Source organism: Canis lupus, chromosome 29, assembly GCF_003254725.2.
Source record: "Canis lupus dingo isolate Sandy chromosome 29, ASM325472v2, whole genome shotgun sequence".
NCBI lineage: Eukaryota > Metazoa > Chordata > Mammalia > Carnivora > Canidae > Canis > Canis lupus.
The window spans coordinates 19737406-19761251 of record NC_064271.1 but is presented as its reverse complement, the minus strand read 5'-3'; the positions used below and the strand labels follow the sequence as shown (position 1 = coordinate 19761251).

Genomic DNA, 23846 nt, shown 5'->3' with positions numbered 1-23846 from the left:
ACTTGCTTTGCTTTCTTAAGTGGGTCCCTCTTTTCTCATTTTCTTGATGGCAAGGAGAAAGAGCTGTAGCATTAGCCTTCATTTTTCCCCTTTGTGGCAGAGCTTCTATAAACTTGAAGAAAAAAGTCTATCAGAAATAACAAATATGCCCATTATATTTGCAGATTCTTTTTAACCAAGTAATGTGACTAGAAAGAGAATAAGAAAGATTATCAAAGATCAGTGATACTGAATTAAGAAACCAAAGACATGGTGACCATCAGCAAGTGCTGAGAAGAAAATGACAGTGGAAATACAGATTCGATCTCAATCAGGAATTAGAAGATAAAAAAACTTAAGGCTCAGAGAAAACATTTGTGCAACATCTTTTTGGTGGATTCCAAGTGAGTCACACTTGGATGGTTATCTGACTGGGCACAATGGGTGTGGCCACCATTATTTGACTGGACACGATCCCTACTGCTTTCTAAATTAGGAGCTTGGTACATGACCTTTTGGAAAAGTTTCTCTCAAATTATTGCCTGGGCTTGTCATGGCTTGTCCCAAAGCAGTCAAACAACTGCCTTCAATGTGCTTTTTTTGCCCCAATCCAGCTGTTCTGAGCCTTGATGAGACAGACTATGCTCCTAATCTGTTCAAGATCATGAGGAGAAATGGCAGTTGGGACAGCTTTAACCAGAATATCTTGTTTTGGTGACAATGTGTTTGTTGGATTGTTTTCTTCAAATAAATATGCCATTCTTAATTATATCTTTTTTTCAAAAGATAATTCTTAAAGACGACTAAAGAGAAATTCAATCAAAATTAGCTTTATATAAATTTTCTTGTGGAGTCTATAAAACAGGGATGAATTGCCATCACTGTAGTGTGTTTGAATTTCCGATATTTCCCTGAGTTCAAGCCAATTTAGCTTTATTTTTGATTTGGCCAATTCACTGAAAAAAGAAAAATTTCAGGAAGCCTACCATTGTTTAGCAGCCTTAGAGTCATGTTCAGATGGCAGGACAATAATGAGTGCTTCATTTCATTTTAGGCATAGTTTAGGGTATACCTTGAACCTTAAAGACTCCAGAGGGGCAAAAGTTGTATTAAAAGGCATATATTTTATTTCTTCCTTTTTTTTTTAACCCCTTCTCAAAAAGCTGGCAGAAAAGAAATCATTTCTTTCAGAAAAATCCATTTCAATGGGCTTTCCCTTCTTTTTTTTTTTTAATTTCTATTTATTATTTATGATAGTCACACAGAGAGAGAGAGAGAGGCAGAGACACAGGCAGAGGGAGAAGCAGGCTCCATGCACCGGGAGCCCAACGTGGGATTCGATCCCAGATCTCCAGGATCGTGCCCTGGGCCAAAGGCAGGCGCTAAACCGCTGCGCCACCCAGGGATCCCTAGGCTTTCCCTTCTGACGGAAAAAATGAGTGAAATAGAGGAACTGTTCAGTTAATTAGAATACTTCTGGGGACCCTCTGGGTAAAGGCAGGGAGAAAAAAAAAACAGAGATTTACAATAGGTTTAGGGAAGAAAACAAACAAGCAGAAAGAACCTCATCCCAAATCATTATGTGATAATGAACCAGGAGTGAGAGCAATGAGAATCACAATCCAAAACTCTCTTGCCCTGAAAGCTATCACCAGAAGGCAAATAAATACCCAATGGTGAGAGAGGGAAGTTCTGTGTGTATCTCTATACCAAGAATCTATGAAGTTGTTGTCATCCTACACTCTTCCACAGCCCTCCAGGTTAATGTGGGTATGACACTAACTGAGGAGCAAATCAAATTTAGGCCCCCAGCCTTGAAGCAGATAAAGGGGTTTGTTGGCAGTTGGACTTCGGTGTGTAACTGCTTCTCCCAATTCTACCAAGCGTCCTGTCCTCAGATCGAAGTGCTGCTTTAGGACCAAAGAGCAGAAATAGCAGCGTGGAGGGGTGGAGACCGCTCACTCTGAAGGGCTTTTTGTCTGGTGATTCTGTGACTAAAGATAATATTTGTTTATCTTGTATGTTTAACTTGTGTCTTGTAATCCAGAGAGCTGGAAAAAAAAATGTGGAATTACAAGTAAGTTAGTGAACAAACCCATACTATAGGGTATAATTTCTAGGCATGGGAAGGGCAGGAAAGACAAAATCAGCAGTTATGATAGAATGTATTTTTTCTGTGCTCTCTCCAGCCCTTCCAGTAGGATAATTTTACAATTAAAGTGCTGATTGCACAGCAGCATTTGATATAAAGTTATGTTGCATTACTCATGGAAGCAACTTGACTTGAAATACGTTCTTACTCAGAACTCTCAATTCTTGCACCATTAAGTGATTTTTTAAATAACAATAATAATTTAAAAAATGATAAAAAGTCTTCTAGAGGCACTCAAAGGATGGAAAGCCCAAAGCGGCAAAACACTGAGGATTTAAAGCTCTAAAATCAGGGGGTCCCTGGGTAGTTTAGTGGTTTAGTGGTTTAGTGCCTGCCTTCAGCCCAGGACATGATCCTGGAGTCCCGGGATCGAGTCCCACATCAGGCTCCCTGCATGGAGCCTGCTTCTCTTTCTATCTGTGTCTCTGCCTCTCTCTGTGTCTCTCGTGAATAAATAAAATCTTAAAAAAAAAAAAAAGACTCTAAAATCATCCAATCACCAAAACCTGATGAAAGCAGCTCAATGAGTATACCAGATATCATTATGGAGGAATTGGGTGACCAGGCGAGCGTGGGATCTCGGGGGCAACACATTTAGGCTCTTTAAGGAGACAAGGCCCAGCCACATTCCAGAAGGAGAAACTATGTTCTATCACAGAGGAGTATTCTCAGGGAGATCAGCTCCTCCTCTTTCTCTCATTCCAGCCTCGGCTCAATATTATTGAAGTGAAGCCAACAGCAAGTTAGCAAACCAGCAGGGGAGCAAATTGATTATACAGTTAACTGTGGAAAAACTGAAATTCTTTATTAAGGGAAAATGAAATACAGTTAATTTATGCTTCAACAGAGGCTTTCCCCCACGTGGCATTTACTCCACTGGCTCTTTGGCTTTGCTATGAAGCTGTAACTCGGCCAAAAAATGACAGAAGCTTTACTGATTTAAAAATAAGGCAGGTTTTGAGCTCCCCCCTCCCCTTGCATGATGATTTTTCCAGCTACAATTACTGTAACTCACTCATTATAGAGGATAACATAGCAGGCAAACAGGCAAGAAAAAAAGTGTGGTGAAGCAGTTGGCAGGATGTAAATTGAAAGTCTTTGCCATATAATTTTAAACAGTATTTATAGAGAGCACCCATAATACAGCATTCAGCGTCTCACACAAGATCTCTTAAGTAGTAGAAACATTTACCGAAGTTGTTAGCAAAACTAGTGGACACTAATAAGTGAAAGAAATTAATCAAACCCTAAATTGCAAATTTAAAAGGTAAGATCAACAGGAGGTACACCAGTCTGGTGTAATTTGGAATTGTAAAGCCTAATGCTGAGGTTCCCCTCTTCAGAATTAAAAACAGCAGTAATGATTTACGCACAAAGAGAAAGCTTTTTCAAGATCTGCATTACATATTTTGTCATAGTAATTCTTTTAAAAAAAAATTTTTTTTTTTTTAATTCAGAGAGAGAGAGAGAGAGGCAGAGACAAAGGCAGAGGGAGAAGCAGGCTCCATGCAGGGAGCCCGACGTGGGACTCGATCCCGGGTCTCCAGGATCACACCCCAGGCTGCAAGCGGCGCTAAACCACTGCCCCACCGGGGCTGCCCTGTTATAGTAATTCTTAACACGGCTCCAAGTTCAGAGAAATTGCTACGCTTTTAAAAACTTTTTATTTTGAAATCATTGTAGATTCTCAAACATTGTGAGAAATAAGACAGAGTCCACATACCCATTGCCCAATTTTACTCCAGGGCCACTTCCTGCATAATTATCGTACAATATCACAACCAGGAAATTAACACTGATACAAGCCAGCAACAGTATTCAGTTTTACATTTACTCCTGTGTGTGTGCGCGCGCGTGCGCTTAGTTCTGTGCAATTTTGTCACATTAAGATCAGCATATTCACTGCTACAGTCAAGATATATATTATTCTTTGAGCAATAAAAATATAGTACTGTACATCTCAAGAGCAACTTGCTTGACTATTTATGAATAATTCAATATCTGCCCTTAATTCAAATATGTGTAAGTGCCCACTATGGTGTTAACACTGTGCCAGGCACTATGCCAGGTAGAAAGAAAAATAGAGCAGAGCCACTCCACAAGTATGGTGAAGTGGGGCAGCTGCTCAACATTGCTAAATGTTATGCGTGTATAAAGACCCTCTGGGGCCAGGGTAGTCTCTCTAGCAACAGAGACCCTTTGCCCAGTCTCAGGTTATAAGAGACACTTTTGTAATATTTTCCCTTCCTCTCAACTTCAGACTACTCAGAGAAGGAGACCTAACTGAGCCTCGTATTCCTTTAGAAGAGTTCATTTGTTCGTTCAGGCAAAACATTTATTAAACACCTACTGTATAGCAGGAATTATATTATGCATCAGAAATCCATAGAAGACTAGAACACTAGCCCTGTCTTTAAGAGACTCAAAGCCCAATGAGGGAATAGAAGATTGACTCTGCCTTCAAAGAATTTGCATTTTAGTTACATGCTGGACACTGAATGATGTAAGTAGCACAACAAGGTCATGTATAGTAAGAGTCACACATGGCATAGACTTGAGCTGAACCTGGCATGATAAGGATTTGCATAGCAGAGGGCTAGAGGGAAAGCCTCATTCACAAAGGCAAAAGCAAAGGCAAAATATCTCATCTTTTTAACATTTTACTTATTTATTCATGAGAGACACAGAGAGAGAGGCAGAGACATAGGCAGAGGGAGAAGCAGGCTCCCTGCGGGGAGGAGCCTGATGCGGGACTTGATCCCAGGACCCCAGGATCATGACCTGAGCCAAAGGCAGACTGAGGCACCCAAATGCCCCAAAATATCTCATTTTAAATTTAGGAAGCAGAGGGTGCTCCTCTGGTTCAGTAGGTAGAGTATGCAAGTTTTGATCTCGGGGTTCTGAGTTTAAGCCCCATGTTGGGTTTAGAGTTTACTTTAAAAAAAAAAAGAAAAAAATAATAATAAAAAGAAGAAATGTAAAATTTAAAAAGCAAGAAAAATATTTTATCATCTAGAGCAGAAGTTTGTGTGGGGAATTAGCGAGTGGTGACACCAGGCAGTGCCTTTGATCAGATGCTGTGGCATCTGATGTCAGGCCAGCATTCGGCCTTTGGGATTTGGATAATTAAAAGATAAGGAAGCCTTTTGAATATGAGATTAATATGATAGAAACCTATCAGAGTAATCAATCTGGCAATGTGAAGTTTATGTCAAAGATAAGGAGTAAACCAGAACTTGAAAACTTAAGGTTTTAAAAATGTAGTCTTGAAAAAAATAAAATAAATAAATAAATAAATAAGTAGTCTTGTCCATAAAAGAATAACTCTTAGGTGGGAAATAAAGAGCTTTTGGGACCCTTACAGCAGATTTACCTCATCATCCTTCCTACAACATGGGGTTTGCAAATGATCTAGTTAATGCCTGAAGAAGTAACACCTTCACAAAACCATAATCGCATAGGCTAAGAGCTAAATTAGTGGAAAGGTATGGAACCCAGCAAAGGGATGAATTACCAAGAGTTCAGTTAATTGAGTAGGGATTTCTTGGAGGTGTTCAGACTTGACCTAAACATTAAAAGAAGAACATACATATACAAAAATGGAGAGGTCAGGGGTTAGGCCCTCCAGGCAGGGGAAACTATAAACCAAAGGTACAGAGTAGGCATGCGTAGGACGGATTCAAAGAACTAGGAACAGAGTAATTTGCCTGAGGCAGACTGTTCATGTCCTTGAAGAAGTTACAAAAATATATACAAGAAGTACAGAAAGTCACTGCTGTCTAAAGATAGTGATTCCTTTAAGTTACAGAATAAAGAGAATACATTATGCCTATTATAATACATGTCTATGTCTTTTTCAAATTTGACGTTTACTATGTTTTTGCAAGTAAGGAATTTTTAAGCTTTTTTATAGAATGGACCACATAGGGTGCTCAGCCAGAAATGCCCCTTCTTAGTCAATACCACTGCTTTTATGTGGGGGTACTCTGAGATAATAAAACGTGGGCCTTTAAAAAATAAAATAAAATAAAATAAAATAAAATAAAATAAAATAAAATAAAATAAAATAAAATAAAATAAAATAAAATAAAAAAGTAAAACGCGGGCCCCTGGAATCCTGTCTCTGAGCATCTTACTGTGCTAGGCATAGCAGTGCCTCTGAAGAGGTACAAGGAGAGCCATGCCTCCCATAGGGCAAATTGGAATCATTCTCCAGCAGAAGGACTGGACAGAGCAATTACCAAAGAGTTCAGGGAAAATGAAAAAGCCTTAGTATGTCAGGACCACCACATGCTAGGACCCTTGGTGCAAAACTGAAGTCAGTAGCTGTTGACAAGGCATTATTATGAGAAAATAAATACTGCTTGGAGGAGAAACTTGACCCTCTATTTCACAATTAGCATATGCTATTTAAGTTTGCAAAATTTTCTAACCCAAGGTATTTCCCTTTTTGGGCAAATGATAGCTATTTCAAATTTAAAAATATGTGAAGGGATGCCTGGGTGGCTCAGTGGTAGAGCATCTGCCTTTGGCTCAGGTCGTGATCCTGGGGTCCTGGGATTGGGTCCCCACACTAGGCTCCCCTCAGGGGGCATGTTTCTCCCTCTGCCTCTGTCTCTGCCTCTCTCTGTGTCTCTCATGAATAAATAAATAAAATCTTTAAAAAATATGTGTGAAAGGTTACCATACAAGAATGATGACTATCTATTTCCATCTCCACTGAGGTTAGAACAAAGGTTTTAGGTATGTTGTTTGAGGGATATATATATATATATATATATATATATCTCCAAGTGAAGATTAAGATACCTAAGGAAGTTGGTAAATGTTCAGCCCTAGAAATAGACTTCCATTCATTTAGAATGGCTTACGTGAATCATACCTGAATGTGTGAACTAGACCAGTGACCCTCAACATTAATGGGAATGTTAATTACCTGAGGATTTTGTTAAAAATTGGTGTGTCTGAGAAAGGTCTGAGATGTTGCGTATCTAACAAGCTTCCAGGTGAGGTGCTGCTGCTGGTTTGGAGATGGTGAGGAGCTACACTATCAAACAGTCTCCCATAGCTCTTCCAGGCCTTTGAGTCTTTGGCAAGATTGCTGTCTTGAAAGAAAAAAAAAAGAGATTGCTGTCTCAATACATTGTCTTAATTTCAAGGTCTGAACACAAAGCATGTTGGGACCCCTGGGACAACTGGGAAAGTGGGGCCAGGGCCAGGGAGTAACACAGCATAGGGTAGGCACGTGGGGTAGTAACCCTGACAACCAAAGTAAAGGGTCGGAATCAATGGTCAACTCACACTGGACCCAGGAGGCTGTACCTCAGAGCAAGGCAGCAGGAGTCTCCAAATGGGGTGATGCCTTCAATGAAGCTGGGCAAGGAATCTGGGTGAGTAGACCTTCCTCAAGCTCCATATTTCCCAACGAGACCCCCTATTATCATGCTAACAGTACTGTAATGACATTATTTGCTTGAATCTTTCCTTTCTCATTATACACTTCTTGAGGCAGAGCCATGCCTTCTACTTGCAGCTCATAGAACTTTCTCAGTAAATATTTGTTGAGTCATTTCATGAACGATGAGGAGGTACCGCATCTCTATTTGTGCCGTTCCCTCTGCTGGAATGCCTTTCCCATCCATCTGACTGATGAGATCCAAATTTCTCATTAAGACTCAGCTCAAGGGCTACCTCTTCTTCTTTAAAGTTTACCCTAATCCTCCTTTCCCCTGGCTGGGCAGTGTGGGCCCCCCCACCCTTCTCAGATGTCCCCATTACACTTGGTATCTGTCACCACTACTCCATCGAGTATCTGTGAGCTCCTGAAGGGCTGGCACTGTGTTTCATTTAATTTTTACTCCCTAGCACTTAGCACAGTGCTTGGCACATAACAGCATGCCATATAGTACTAAGGATAGCAAAAGCCCTACAAAATTAGGAATTGAAACCACAGGTAAAAGCAAAAGCAGTATTTTATATTGAATTAGTCCCTTTCATCAGAGGATATTAAAAGATATTAAATTATTTGACGAGTAATGCTTGTTAAACTTTGTTAACAAGGTAACTATTACAGTACCTATTTTACATAAAGGCAGCCTTGGAAAAGGAGTATAAGCCCTTAGAAGAGGATTTAGGCGGGAGCCCAAATTTCTAGATGGAAAGAAGGCAACATAGAAAGCCATTTAAATTTAGGGCCTACATAATGCCCTCTATTCAGATCTTCTGCAACATCTCAGTGACTGTGTTTCCAACCCTTCACCCTGCTGTTTGGTATCACATAGACTTAGTTTAAAGTGGAGACTTGAACCAAATTCAAACACTGGGGAATAAAATCTAAACCTGGAAGAAATCCTTTGTCTTAGCTTCTGAAAGCCAGTGTTATTTACTCCTAGATCAAGATCCTTATTATAATGGATTTTTTTTAAACAAATGTAACTTCATGGCAATGAATCCTCAATATAAAACTCCCCAATCAGGCCAAGTCAATCTCTTTAAAATTTTCCCAACAGTCACAATTTATAAAACATGTAAGCCAAACCCAATAAATCAAGCAAATAGCATTGCATAATGGAGGCTTAAATATAGAACAAGACAAGCCAGAAAGGTTCAATTAAGTAAATGCTGTACATATGTCTAGCTTTGGTGAGGTCAGTATAATATATTGGGTTATTTTAGTATAAAGCCAAATAAAATAAGATAATTTAATGATTAAATAAAAGAGAGGAAGAAAAAGAATAAAATGAATACTTTAGGAAAATAAAGTGGGCAAAAGAATTTTTTAGAACAAACTAGAGTTTTGAATTATAATATAGCCTTAGCAGAAGCTCTTAAATAAGAAAATAGTCAGGAAAATAGAAACTCTCTTTTCTTCTTATCTTTCCTTTTTTTTTTTTTTAAGTAAGCTCCATGCCCAGTGTGGAGCCCAATGAGGGACCTGAACTCACAACACTGACATCAAGACCTGAACTGAGATCAAGAGTCGGATGCTTCACCGACTCAGCCATCCAGGTGTCTCAAAACTCTCTTAACAATACAAAAACAGAGTGAAGTTCTCTGAACAGATAGAAAATAGTATTGTAATTGTGATCTGTAAATCCCAAACTACTCTCAGATAATTAATATATAGCAAAAGCAAAATGTATGCAAGGAAAGTTACCATATTGATATTAGGTTATTGAAGGAGTGTATAACTCTAAAACATTTGGGTATATATTTTTTTATTTTTTATTTATTTATGATAGTCACAGAGAGAGAGAGAGAGAGAGGCAGAGACACAGACAGAGGGAGAAGCAGGCTCCATGCACCGGGAGCCCGACGTGGGATTCGATCCCAGGTCTCCAGGATCACGCCCTGGGCCAAAGGCAGGCACCAAACCGCTGCGCCACCCAGGGATCCCAACATTTGGGTATAAAATGAAAAACTCATCTGATCACTCAGATATTTTGTCTATACAATTGCAAAATTGTAATATTTCAAGTTATCTGAGTGGTTTCATGAACTTATATTTTTCCCATGAGTGTTCCATTCTGGCCAACCTTTTCTACATCTTTGCAGTAGAAATGGAATCATATCAGTTAGGAATAAGTTAACTCATGTATGCATAATACAATAGCCATAAGCACATGTCCATAATGGTCATGCTGTCAAATTAATCATTATTAACTTTTCTAATATTATTTGCTGCACATTCATTTATTTTGTTCTTCACTACTGCTTAGTAGCAGGAAAAAACAAACACCCTAACTGGCCTCAAATATTTAAGATATATGTATCTGAGAAATTTTTAGCAAAAAAAAAAAATCTGTTCATGAATATATTGGTTTTTTTGCATTGGGAAAATACAGCCATTATTTAATTTTACCCCACCAAAAACAAAAACAAAAAAAAAAATTTCTGTATAACTTGCTCATCCTCATAGTCTCAGGGCATAACTTTGAGGATCACTGGGGTGCCTAGCTGGCTCAGTCAATAGAGCATGAGACTCTTGATCTCTGGGTTGTAAATTTGAGCCCTGTTAAGTGGGAAGGTCACTGAAAAAGAAATAAAATCTTTTAAAAAAATAAATAAATAACCTTGAGGATTACTTCTCCAGTCAAATCAGATTTTCACCATTTCCAAATACCTTGTGCTTTTTCATCTGTTTTCCTTGGCCCATTTTATTTATTTATTATTTTAACAACTTTAAGCACATGATAGGTATTGGACACCATGCTGGATGCAGGTAACAAAAGACATAAACACACACACAGTTGGTGCCTTTATGGAGCTTATGATCTTCTGGGACAGATAGATATTCATCAAGTCATTCTATGAATGAGAGCTAGAGAACCTCTGTTGGAGGCTGGGAGGGATCTCAGGGAAGGATTCCCTGAGAAAGTGGCACTTGAGCTGGGGTCAGAAGGATAACTAGGAGTCAGCTGGGTGAACAGACAGTGGAAATGGTTCCAGGCAGAAGGAATGGCTTACATAGAGATCATAAAGCAGGAGAGAGGGTATTTGCAACGGAGACAGGCCAACATGTCTGACTAGACCAGAAAGATAGGGGTGCATTCAGGTGAGGCTCCAGAAACAAGGTAGAAGCCAGACTATGTCCCCTGCAAGGGCCTTCCAAATCAAATTAATACATTTTGTCATATGCTAAAATGTCCCTCCCCACCCTTCAGTGAATGTCTTCAAAATCCCACCCAGCCTTTCTCAAAAGTTACCTCCTCCAAAAGCCTTCCCCATTTTTTTCAGCCAAATATGTTGTTCCCTTCCTCTATGCTCCAAAGCTCTCTTATAATATCTGTGTTGTCTCATCTATCCCTTTCTGCCTTGTATTATGATTTTTACACATACCTTTCTCCCTTGTGCACTACACAGTCTCAGGGATGTGAGCTTATTCACCTTCATATTCCACACATACGTAATAAGTGCTCAATAAGTGTTTTGAATAGGTTGCTCCTCATACTGATCAGGGCTCCTGGTTCTGATTGACGTTCAACAATTTGCGTCCCTGCTTCTTTACTATCAAAAGCGTGAGTGAAAGCCAACAGTACTCCTGTGCTGTCTGCAAAGTGTTTGACAATCTAAGGTAAACTGGAGACATCATATACCTGGAGATATGGCTCAGAGATGTGAGGGTCAGGAAATATCTGACAGTTCAGTGGTCCCCCTCTACATTTGTATGGGGCTTGGCAGCTTTGAGCATGTTGTGAAATTTCCTGGGATTGCCATGTGATCCTGAATACAGGTGACCTCTACAGGCAGGTGCTCACTTTAACCAGGACCAACTTCCACATATGTAAGAACAATGGCTACATAACTCTAAGCAATTCTATAAGACTTGTAAATAATCAGTGTCTAGGCATTGGGCTAGAACAGAAAAAACCATAGGAGGCATGGAAATAAAATCAGTGTCCCTGAAGACTAGTACTTAGCTTTTGAGAAAAGAATGATTATTTCTTGTCCCTTTTAAAGTATGGCTTTAGGAAAAAATAAAATAAAAAATTAAGTATGGCTTTAGGGACGCCTGGGTGGTTGAGTGTCTGTCTTAGGCTCAGGGTATGATGTGATCCTGGGATCCTGGGCTTGAGTTGCACATCGGGCTCCCGCAGGGAGCCTGCTTCTCCCTCTGCCTATGTCTCTGCCTCTCTCTCTGTGTTTCTTATGAATAAATAAATAAATAAAATCTTTTTTAAAAAAATAGAGCATGGCTTTATTAAGCACCATTCAGTTAAATGGTATGAATTCAAGTCATTCTTATGTGCCAAAGAAAAGAAAAACTATCATGAATGATATTAATGATAAACTGTCCTCTGAATTATAAAGAGTACAACTTTTATTTTATTTTATTTTTTTTTTTTAAATTTTTTTATTTATTTATTTATGATAGTCACAGAGAGAGAGAGAGAGAGAGAGAGGCAGAGACACAGGCAGAGGGAGAAGCAGGCTCCATGCACCGGGAGCCTGATGTGGGACTCGATCCCGGGTCTCCAGGATCGCGCCCTGGGCCAAAGGCAGGCGCTAAACCGCTGCGCCACCCAGGGATCCCAAGAGTACAACTTTTAAACACAAAGTGACCATTCACAAAAACCAATATAGCAAGGTAAAATGAAAATAGACCAAAAAGACTGAAGAAAGAGAGAAAAATGTAAATAATGTAGGAACACAGAGGTTAAATAATTTGTACAACATCACACAACAAATAAGCAGTATACCTAGGATTTGGGGCTAGATATTGTGGCTGTCCAGAGCCTGCATTCTCAACGGGGGTGAAAATTAGTTCTTGGGGGTGGAGGGTTAGACAATTTTAGGCATTACCATGGTCTGTGGGCTTCCAAAGGGCCACACAGTACATAAACAGACATATAGGAAGTCCATGGTATTAACATTTCATGGGATGAGGGGAATCAGTTAGGGAAAATAAATCTAAAAGGTCTCCTTGTGGGGGGCAGTAATGAAGACAAGGTTGAGGGACACCTGGGTGGCTCAGCGGTTGAGCATCTGCCTTCAGCTCAGGTAATGATTCCAAGGTCCTGGGATCGAGTTCCGCATCCAGCTCCCTATAGGAAGCCTGCTTCTCCCTCTGCCTATCTCTGCCTCTCTCTCTGTTGTCTCTCATGAATAAATAAAATCTTAAAAAGAAACAACAAGGTTGAGAGACACTAGAGCTTGTGTTGTCAACTCCCATGCAACAATGCCTTGCAATCTTTGTGTTACATTTTTTCTTTTCTGAGACAACACTTTGACAGGGTCACACTTACATTTCATTAATAATGTGGGTTCATGAACCGTATAACAATGTAGATTCACAATCTGCTAAAATGTAGTGGTTCTGAAATAGCTAGTTTAGCTATCTCCAATTAATCAATTACACATTTCTCAAATAAAACAGAATATACTGCATACACAGAAGTAATACTTCTGTTAATATTTGTCTTTGTTACATGACTATATGTTTCTATGACCAAAGATAATTCTAGGGAAATTTATGGAGTTAGTACAGCTTATCCTGGCACTTCCTCTGTTACCTCGCAACTCATCATTCCCCCTCTTAATTCTCTCTTTTTTCATCTCCTCCTCTTACTCATTTATTCATTAGACCCATAAACATTTATTGAGTACCCCTTGCAATTTCATCCACTCCTATGATTTTAGTGACAACATATATGCTAATGTGTCTCATTTATTTAATGAATCTGAAAACTCTAATCCTAGCAAAGATTTCCCCCCTGAAGTTCCAAAGGACCAGACTGCCTAGGAGACATTTCGTCTTTAAGTCCCCCAAATCACTTCAAACCCAACATATCCATAATGTAGTCATCTCTTCCATATGTACTTCTCGTCTTGGCTTCTCTCTTTCAGGGGTGATGACTGCATCCACCTAGTCACCTAAACTAGAAATCTGCAAACCTTTTGTCACCAAGTCACCTCCAGCCAGTGACCAAGCCTTGACAATTATGCTTCCTTAGTATCTCTTAGACCTTCCTCTCTAGTCAAACTCTTGTTCCTAAATGTAGACTCATCGGCTCTGCCTGGAAAACTGCTCCTGGCTTTCAAACCCTTGAATAGCTGTCCATTGCTTAAGAAATATAGATCCTCTAGACCTGGCCTCTGCGTACCTATCTGCATTGGGCACACCATTCCATTATCACTCAAGCCCTGAACCCTTGAAATGTGTTACTTATTTTTAATATTGTTACTTTGAAAATGTTTAAATCCAGAGGCCCTGAATTGGCTTATATGGATCCACCAGTTACCTTTGTTATATAGATCAGAAAACTTGGAGGAAAAAAAAAAAAGAAAAGAAAACACGGTCTTTATTTGTTTTGCTCAAACATGGATTCCTATCTAAAGTGTACCCTTCTGTCTTTTTAAATTGTGCTCTTCTTGAAAGCAAGGACATTAGACAAAATATATTTCTATCACTCCTGCAGTGCCCTACATGTAGTAGGTGCTCAATAAATATATTTTAACAAAGTCACTATTGACTATTATTTTACAGACTTGCATGTTCTTTCTCTTGGAAATAAAATTATGTTATGAGACCACAGTATTTCTTATTCACATAATTTGATGGGAGGAAAGACAAAATAAACTATAAATTCAATTTACAGACTTACTTATTGAGGAAATTGAGATATTACTAAGTAAAATATAGATATCCATGCTGTTTTTTTCAAAAGATAAATATGTAAAAATATAGCTATTGTTAAAACCAGTTTGTGACATGCTTTCTCAGTTTACTTAATGCAATTATAGCTTGTAATCAATATATAAACAACAGAATTCCCAAGAAACACATAAATCTCTGAAAGAAATTAATGAGAATAAGCTGTTTTTGCTAAAAATTTGGGACTTTAACCAAAACATATATTTTAATTTTAGAAGGAAAAAGAATACATTGAATCATAGTTACCCAGTAGCTTCAAGCATATTTACCAAATCTAAATTCATTACAAGAGATATAAATACAAATAAACATGTAATTATCATTAAAAATGATTTACATTATAATTTTAATTCTTGAGAGACCAATATTTCTTTTGTTTTGTGAGGGAATCTCAGGATTTTCTGAGTTCAAAGGCCCAGGTTTTGGCCTAATACCAGCATGGAATGAAGACCCTATCTTACGAAATCCTGTACAGTAAATACATCCTATCTGCTCTCTTACTCTCTCTCTTTTTTTTTTTTAATAATTAAAGGCCTGAAATTCCCGTTGTACCAGATCCACAGAAATATTTCATTTGTAAATCAAAACTATCCACTTTGGTGTCTAGAAAATTCTTAGAAAATTTGAAACTAGTAATAAAATTGGACTTGCAGAATTCTTGCAGTTATCAGCATTAGCAAGTAATGTAAATACAGTACCTATAAAGGACTTCTCCATATGCCCATCTACACTTATGTTTATCAACCACTAGTTCATGATTATTCTTTTCCACCTTAAGGGCACACTCCCGTTTGCCATTTACTATTTTGTCTGAATATACCTTTATTTCTAGTCTGATGCTATGTTCAGAGTGCTCAAAAAAGTGTGTTTTAATATGTGAATAAATCTGGGAATACCTCTATATCTTTTAAATCAGAAATACATGAATAAAAATATTTCAGTAAATTGTAAAATTAGGCTAGTTACTGCCATATCTCTCAAAACTCTGTAAACAGTGGTTGGGATGATTAGATTCTTTGGAACATATTTTAATTAAAATTCACATGCAGACCCATGTATAAATATATATTAGACCATGTAGTCTCCATAGATTTATTGGTTTTAAAATTATCTAAGCATTTTCAAGGATTGAAATAAATATAGTCCAAAGCACTAATACTTCATTCATCATGAAAGACTAAGTTGCTTTATGAAAGTATGGAATAGGCCCTTCACCACATGAAAACATTTTATGTGTAACCACCTCTCACAAATACTGTACTTCTAGTTCTTGCTCTATCATGGAAAAGCTGCAATAAGCAAAAGCAAACACCTTTGTGGTAATCAATAAGTAGCATTAGTGCTACATATATTATAATTCCAACTAAGTTGAGTCTGTTTTTGTTTTATGTTCCAATGTACAGCATTCGTATTCCATGATGTCAAGAGAATGAAAAATGTGCTGTTTATAAAATGAAGTGTTGAGTTTGCTTTAAATATCGCATCTTACAAAAGCACTCTCAGAATGGGAAAGCACATCTTCAAGTTTAACATTATAATATGTATTGGAAAGGGATAGAAATAAATTATTTATTATATACATATTATAAAAATATTTAAAGACAAAACCAAAATACATAATTCCACAAAGCCCCCAAGATTGAACTGCTATGGTTTTTAACATTCTCAACCAGCCTTTATTTATATGCCAACATAATTTTTACATATTGTAATGATGGATTAAAATAAACTTTTATTTTTGCAAGGTAGAGTTTAGGTAGTGTTTTAATGTCATCTGCAACAATTCGCTTTATTATTGACATAGAACTCCAAGATAGAGCTGCCTTTTTTTTTTTTAAGAGCCATCTAATTTATTTGAACAGTGCTTACTTTTGGCCAGGTTTTGAAGATCCATTTATTAATTAGAAATAAGCTGACAGATGAGACAGGAAAAAAAAAACCCTATTTATTAAAATCAACACACCTCCTCTTTTACTTCATTTCCTGGATTCTTGACTCTTTAATCCAATTAGCATCAGGCTGTAGAATATGAAAGAGAATCTGCACAATCATTACTCAATTAAAAGTGCTTTCTAATGACCTGTGTGTCACCCTTTGCTCCAGCATTGTTACTTTTTCTTCCCGTCAGGAAACAAAGCAAATCTTTTCTTTTTTTAATTGCATGAGAAGGATGATTTTAGTTTAGTTGTAGATTATTAGAAGTAATGCTAAACTAACAAATCCTTGGTGACCGCAGACAGATCAGGGTTGCCCTGAGGACAGAGGGTAGGTAGGATAAAGGTGAGGGAGGGAGAAATCACCCACCAAGGGCACAAGGAAGCTTGGGGAGGTGATGGATATGTTCACTGTCTTCATCAAGCTGGTGGTTTCAGGGATCCATACAGATGTCAGCCCTTATCCAATTGTACACTTTAATCACGATGTCTTGTCTGCCAATTATCCCTTTATAAAGCTGTAAAGAAAAAAGTATTTCTGTTATAAAAGTAAAAGTAATTATCAAAAAAAAAAAAAAAAAGAGGTGCCTGCATAGATCGGTAAGTTATGCATCTGCCTTCGGCTCCGGACATGATCTAGGGTCCTGGGATCAAGCCCCACATCCGCTCAGCAGGGAGCATCTCTTCCCTACTCATCCTTTTTCACCATCTCTCTCTCTCTCTGAAATAAATAAATAAAATCTTTAAAAACAATTTAAAGTAAAAGTAATTCTCAAGTGATGGTTTATGCCATGTTCCTTAAGGTGTAAAAGGTTTTTCCCTCTACCTCATTTTATTTGTGATATAAATTAGAAAATGCAGGAAAGCTTACCTAAGGCATGCACAGCTTTCTATGTATTATTTTGCTTGTTTTCTATTATTATAATGCATAATTGCATTAAAAATGCAAAAGCAAAGGACTTTTAACCAAAAACTTTAGAAATGCACTAAAGTCATACATTGTTTTGAGTTCACAAATCATCTTTTGCTGATTTCTTTATGATCTTGGTCTTTGATTCTTTTGTTCTTCAGTTTGGCGATTAAAATTTAAAACCTCACATTTATTATTTTTTATACTCCCCACTTAAGATTAATTATGATTGTTTCATATTTCCATTATACATACTTAATAAATTTCAGTCTTTCCCTGGATAAGAAGAGAGTGAGATGTCAAACAAGATTCTTAAGGATGACTTTACAACTGTCACAACTCTGGGAGAAATTGCCCCTCATTATGTATCAAGTGACTTTAGTCTAGAAAGGAGCATAAATTTAAAAATAAAAAAAGGGAGAAAGAAAAGATGAAAGAGAAGGGGAAAAGGGAGTACAAAGAAAGATGGGTAACTTAAGCGGAATTGTAACACATGTACAGCACTCCTACTTTCTTATAGGGACATATTCAAGTAGTTCGGCTTAACTGAAAGGCTTGTCACCTTCTGGGACAAGCAGGTCCCCCTGCCAGAGAGAGAGCCTTCATTTGGGAGGAGCAATCTGAGAGGATGTGTTCAGCCTTATACCTCAACCACTATACACATATTTTTATCAGGCTTCAACATATATGGAAAAACCGTGCCTGTTACAGCATTGCAACAAAACATCTTAAAATCGTGCATTTATAATTCCTTAAGGTAAACTGATGTGTATCATACTTGGCCTGACCCAGCCAAATATGCCTTAGCATAAGGCAGTAAAATTGCAAACTGGAATTTTGAAATTTTAAGGTTTTGAAATGCAGAGAATCAAAATGATTAAATACTGACATCAACCACAATAAATTTTTATTCTTCTTATATTAAGCCGAAAAATTCCAAAACACATACAGTAGTTTCCCACAGTAACTGAGATATAGTGAAATCTTTATTCTAGATCTTTTTTTTTTTTTTTTTTAGCAAATTAGTTCAGCATGGCACATGCTGGATTCCACACAGAGGGCATATTGCTTGCTGAGCAATTTGCCCTACAGAATAGTTGCTATGCTGCCTTGCTTCAGGCAAAGTACTAAACTAAATTTCTATTTCCCATCATCATTGACAGTAGAACAGCTAGAAATTAAAGATTTCAAGATACATTATAATGCTTTCCTTAAAAAAATATTTTATACACAAAACAGCAAAAGTTTTTTTTTTTTTTTAAGATTTATTTTTTTCTTTTAGAGAGAGTATGAGCACACCAGCAGGAGGGTGGGGTAGAGGGACAGAGAGAAAGGGAGAAACATAAGCAGACTCTGCACTGAGTGCCCAGCTGGAGGCGGGGCTCTATCTGAGAACCCTGGAGATCAGGGCCTTAAGATCAGGACCTTGAGATCAGGACCTGAGCCAAGACCAAGAGTCAGACATGTAACTGACTGCACCACCCAGGTGCCTACATAGCAAAAGTATTATTTTTTAAGATTTTATTTATTTATTTATTTGAGAGAGACAGAGATAGTGAGATAGTGTGAGAAAGCATGAGTCAGAAGGAGAAGGAGAAGCAGGCTTCCTGCTCAGCAGGGCTTCATCCTAGGACCCTGGGATCATGACCTGAACTGAAGACAGATGCTTAACCAACTGAGCCACCCAGGCTCCCCAACAGCAAAAGTATTCTTTTTTTTTTTTTAATTTTATTTATTTATTCATGAGAGACACAGAGAGAGAGACACAGGCAGAGGGAGAAGCAGGCTTCGTGCAGGGAGCCTGATGTGGGACTCGACCCCCGGTCTCCAGGATCAGGCCCTGGGCTGAAGGCAGACGCTAAACTGCTGGGCCACCCAGGCTGCCCAGCGAAAGTATTCTTAAGAAAATTCTGGAGGGAAAAATACATTCTTATCAATACTAGATGAGAACTATGTTAATTTTCTTACTACTTTCCCCATATTTTATATCATTGTAAACTGATATCAAAATCCATTTTATTTTAAATATTGGGGCACCTGGGTGGCTCAGTCGGTTAAGCATCTGCCTTCAGCTCAGGTCATGATCTCAGGGTCCTGAGACAGAACCCCACATTGGGCTCCCTGCTCAGCAGGCAGTCTGTTTCTCCCTCTTCCTCTGCCCCTCCTCCCTGCTCATGCTCTCTCTCGCGTGCGCAAATAAATAAATGACAATATAAAAAATAAAAATATTAATGATCTTAGGCTTTCCAGTTACACTGAAACTTTTTAGTATACACAGGTTTCATTGATTGGCACTTGTGGCATGTTTGTGATTTTGTCTATACTTAAGTACCTCACTTTAGCAAGCTGGAAAAGCCACAACATCTGCTTGTAACCTGCCTGGTTTGACTTCCTACAAAGTAAATGTAAACCAGTGGTTTAGCATTATGTTGAAAGAGATTTACATGCATGTCACAAAATTTGGGGTCACAGGCTACTCTCATAGCATCTTCTTCCTACAACTGACTTTTGGTACAAATAGTTTGCTTCAGTAAGTTGGGAGAAATAGACAGGGGCCTGGAACTCAGGGAAGGTATAGCTGTTTGTGCAAATTGTGGGAAATAACTACTCAACTTCTTTTTATTTATTTATTTATTTATTTATTTCAGACAGAGAGTGTGAGCAGTGGCAGTGGGGGAGTGGACAGAGGGAGTGAATCCCCAATCAGACTCCCTGCTGAGTGTGGAGCCCATCAGGGGTCTTGATCACATGACCCATAAGATCATGACCTGAGCCAAAACCAAGAGGTGGACACCCAACTGACTGAGCCACCCAGGTGCCCCTCTACTCAACTTCTTACGACATTAAGACAGTTTACAAGAGCTTCAGAACATTGAAGCAGTAGGTAACTGGACTATTTGCTTGTTCTTTAGTGCTAAAATGTTTATATGACATGACACTATCTTGCTGACCAAGAAAAATATCTATACTAAGAGAAAATTAATCTGAGAAAAAATCATCTGCTTTTATATATATATTTTTAAAGATTTTATTTATCAGAGAGAGAGAGAGAGGCGGAGACACAGGCAGAGGGAGAAGCAGACTCCATGCAGGGAGCCTGACGTGGGACTTGATCCCAGGTCTCCAGGATCACGCCCTGGGCCAAAGGCAGTGCTAAACCGGCTGAGCCACCCAGGCTGCCTGCTTTTATATATTTTTTAAAAGATTTTATTTATTTATTCATGAGAGGCACACAGAGAGAAAAGCAGAGACACAGGCAGACGGAGAAACAGGCTTTCCACAAGGAGCCTGATGTGGGACTCGATCCCAGATCCTGAGATCATGCCCTGAGCTGAAAGCAGACACTCAACCACTGAGCCACCCAGGCGCCCAGAATCATCTGCTTTTAAACAGAAGTGTGAGATTAATAAGTGAAAAGAAGGTATTGTACCTGTACTTTATATATATGATTTTAGTAAAGCATTCATATGAGCACATCACTAGTTACACTCCAGTATAATTCTACACTTGACAATATTTTAATCTTCCTTTTTGAAGTAAAAGTCATGTATTTAAAGATTCATACCTCTAAGGTTAATTTTCACTTTATTTCTAGTTTTACTCGTTTCTCTGTTTTGATAAAATGTTCTCCATTTTTCACCCTGAAAACTGAGGGTATTTATTACCATCAAGGTCACCTTTAAAAATATTAACTTTGAATCTACCATCCAATAATATGTCTGTAAACTCTAATCCTCAACTGAGAAAATAAAAGTATCACATTAAATTGAGAATTTACCATTTGACACAGGAGCAGATTAGCAAAACTCAAGTAATTAGAATATATGACATGCTGCATATAATTTACACTTTCTTCAATGGTTTAAAAACCAATTCAGAATTTCACAGTGTCAGGGCACCTGGGTGGTTCAGTTGGATGAGCATCCTTCTAGGGCTCAGGACATGATCCAAGGGTCCTGGGGTCCAATCCTGCATAGGGCTCTGCTTCATGGGGATCCTGTTTCTGCCTCTCTCTCTGCTGCTCCCCCTGCTTGTGCTCTCTCTCTCTCTCTCTCTCAAGTAAATAAATAGAAAATCTCAAGAAAAAAATTAATTTCACAGTGCTTGTTTCTCACCACCGTATTCAATCATCATTCATTCCAGCCATAGTTACTGAGGTTACTATGTACTATGCAGTATACTAGGCACAACAAATGAAATAACAAATGGATGCACATGCATAGACTCCAATCTCTAAGAACTTGCATCAAATAATATCAAATGGGTACTTAAAAGAGTCACACACCAAAGCTTTGTAGTCAAGGGCATGTCGGGTGTTGGAGAGTTCACGGTGCATACCATTACCTGAAGCAAGACCACATTTTCTGCTGCTCTTTTAATCAGTTCTTAATTTATTTACTAGTGCCCATAACTTAGTCAGTTTGAATTGATTTATTCAGTAAAACTTCACGTAACCATATGAATGCTTTACAGAAGTCAAACACATAAAGAGTAATAATTTCATCTATTCGTCTTATAGTTCCGTTTAAAAGTGGTTAATTTTTTTCCTTTGATTTTTTTAGCATGAATGTTTTTATTGATCATCAAAATAGTGTATGTCATTTATATATTTTGCTTGCTCTGACATATGTTCAGGGTTTTTAAGAGCAGGTGAGTTCAGCGTACCAGTCATAATGGAGGAGAATCGCTAGACTGTTTCCCAAACCTGTTATTTCCCAGTAGGAAGTATGAGGTCATCTGTCTTCTTGACCCAGAAGGCACAAATTATCCAACTATAGAGAGAAGAGTTTTTCTGTGTATCTGGTATCTAATTTTTTTTCTCGACTCAGATTTATTCCGTGAGAAATAGACCTGATATAGCTGAGAGAAATGGAGACAAAGGCCCAAATAATTCTGGAAAGTCTAGCTTCATTTACATTCTCTCCTCTGATTGTGCCTAGGCCTGATGATTGGGAGAGCAGAGGAGTAGTGGAGTTAGGGTCACACAGGCTGGAGAGCAGGCTGTCCCGGGAGAAATGCTCCTGGTCAGAGTGGCACACGGGGCCCCTAGCACTGAAGCACCACCAGGCCAGCTGACTTTGGCAAAAGAGGCTGCCCTCGGGCACAGTGCAAGCTGGGGGAGGGTGTGAGGTTTAATTCATTGTTTTGCTACCATCCACTTTTTTTTTTTTTTAATTCAACTTCCCAACATACAGTGCTACCCTCCACTTCTTTTCCATTGTTTCCTGAGTTAAAGATACCACCTGTTTGGGACACCTGGGTGGCTCAGTGGTTAAGTGTCTGCCTTTGACTCAGGGCATGATCCCAGGGCCCTGGGATCGAGTCCCACATCAGGCTTCCCATGGGGAGCCTGCTTCTCCCTCTGCCTGGGTCTCTGACTCTCTCTCTGTGTCTCTCCTGAATAAATAAGTAAAATCTTAAAAAAACAAAAACAAAAAAACCACCTGCTTGCTAAAAATCAGCCCCTGATGTCATAAGCGAGGAAGACAGCGTCAGGATTGACCTTGAAGTTTAGGCTGCAGGGGGAAGAGAGTGAGGGTGAAGGAAAGAGATCGTTCATAAGAGACAATTGATGATGAGTTCTAATGGCATGGAAAGATTGCTGGAATCGAGATAGTAAAAGAAATGAGGTAAAAAGGTAAGAAAGTGGAGGAATGGAGGTGGATGGCAAGGGGTTCTGAGGGGAGCCAGTTTAAGTTTCAAGTGTACAGTAGGGCCACAGGAGGAAGTGGCTGACACCGTGATGGGCAGTCTTTAAAGGGACACTGCGAGGTGGGAATAACAACACCTTTCATCCCCGGTGCCAGATGCCTTTCAGGACATGAAGAGGGATAACTGCACCACTTCCATGGAGGGATCCATTATCGCCTGGTCTCTAGGAGATGGCATTTGTGACATCACTCACCTAGTATCAACATAGGTTAATGTACAAATAGGGACTTATTGGCTGAGATATCTATGTTATCTGTATCTTTTAGGATTTTCCCAATGGACCAAGTGGAACATGACCCCCATCTAACTCATGACTCACTCACCTAGAGCTACAGACCACAGCAGCCTTACAGTTGAACACCCTGCCCACTTAGGGGTGAGACGGGGTAAACTGTGGCCCATGAGGGCTTTTTATGACTGCCTATGAGCTAGGAATGGTTTGTCCATTTTTAAATGGATGGGGAAAAAATCAAAAGGAGAATAATATTTTGTGAGAAGTGGATACTACATGAAATTCAAATTTCAGTGTCCCTAAATAAAGTTTTATTGGAACACAGCCATGCCATTTGTCAGTTACTGTGGCTAGCTTCTCTCCCACTACAAGGGCAATGTCAAGAAATTGAGACAGGGAGCACATGTTCTGCAAAGGCTGAAGTATTTACTATCCGGCCCTTTATAGATAAAGTTTACTGACTCCTGCTGGAAGCATTAAAATAATCTTTAATTTATTTATCCTTTGGAAAAAAGCTATCTGCTGTGCGTTAAAGGACCCTCATCAAAAAGCAAGATGTTAATCACGGGAGAGACCATTGTATGACTAAGAAAAGGGATTGGCCAGTGGGATTTGGGGTGAGGGAAGTACCGGGGTGGCTGTGTGCTCCCTCTGTGGCTGCTGTGGGACCAAAGTGTGCCGAACAGGATGGCCTGGGACAGTACTGAGGGAGATCAGACCCAATTTAAACCTTTGTACTACACATCATTAGCCAGTTACCCAGTTCCTTTGAG

General features: G+C 38.8%; 1 long non-coding RNA gene across 1 annotated transcript; it reads right to left on the bottom strand.

Annotated features, from left to right (window-relative positions):
* Positions 1–16207: 16207 nt before the first annotated feature.
* Positions 16208–23016, bottom strand: LOC112678590 (uncharacterized). The gene is made up of 2 exons (XR_003147694.3): positions 22918–23016; positions 16208–16737 (listed from the first exon to the last, which is right to left on the bottom strand). It is a non-coding gene; the product is annotated as an uncharacterized LOC112678590 (long non-coding RNA).
* Between the last annotated feature and the right edge of the window lie 830 nt (positions 23017–23846).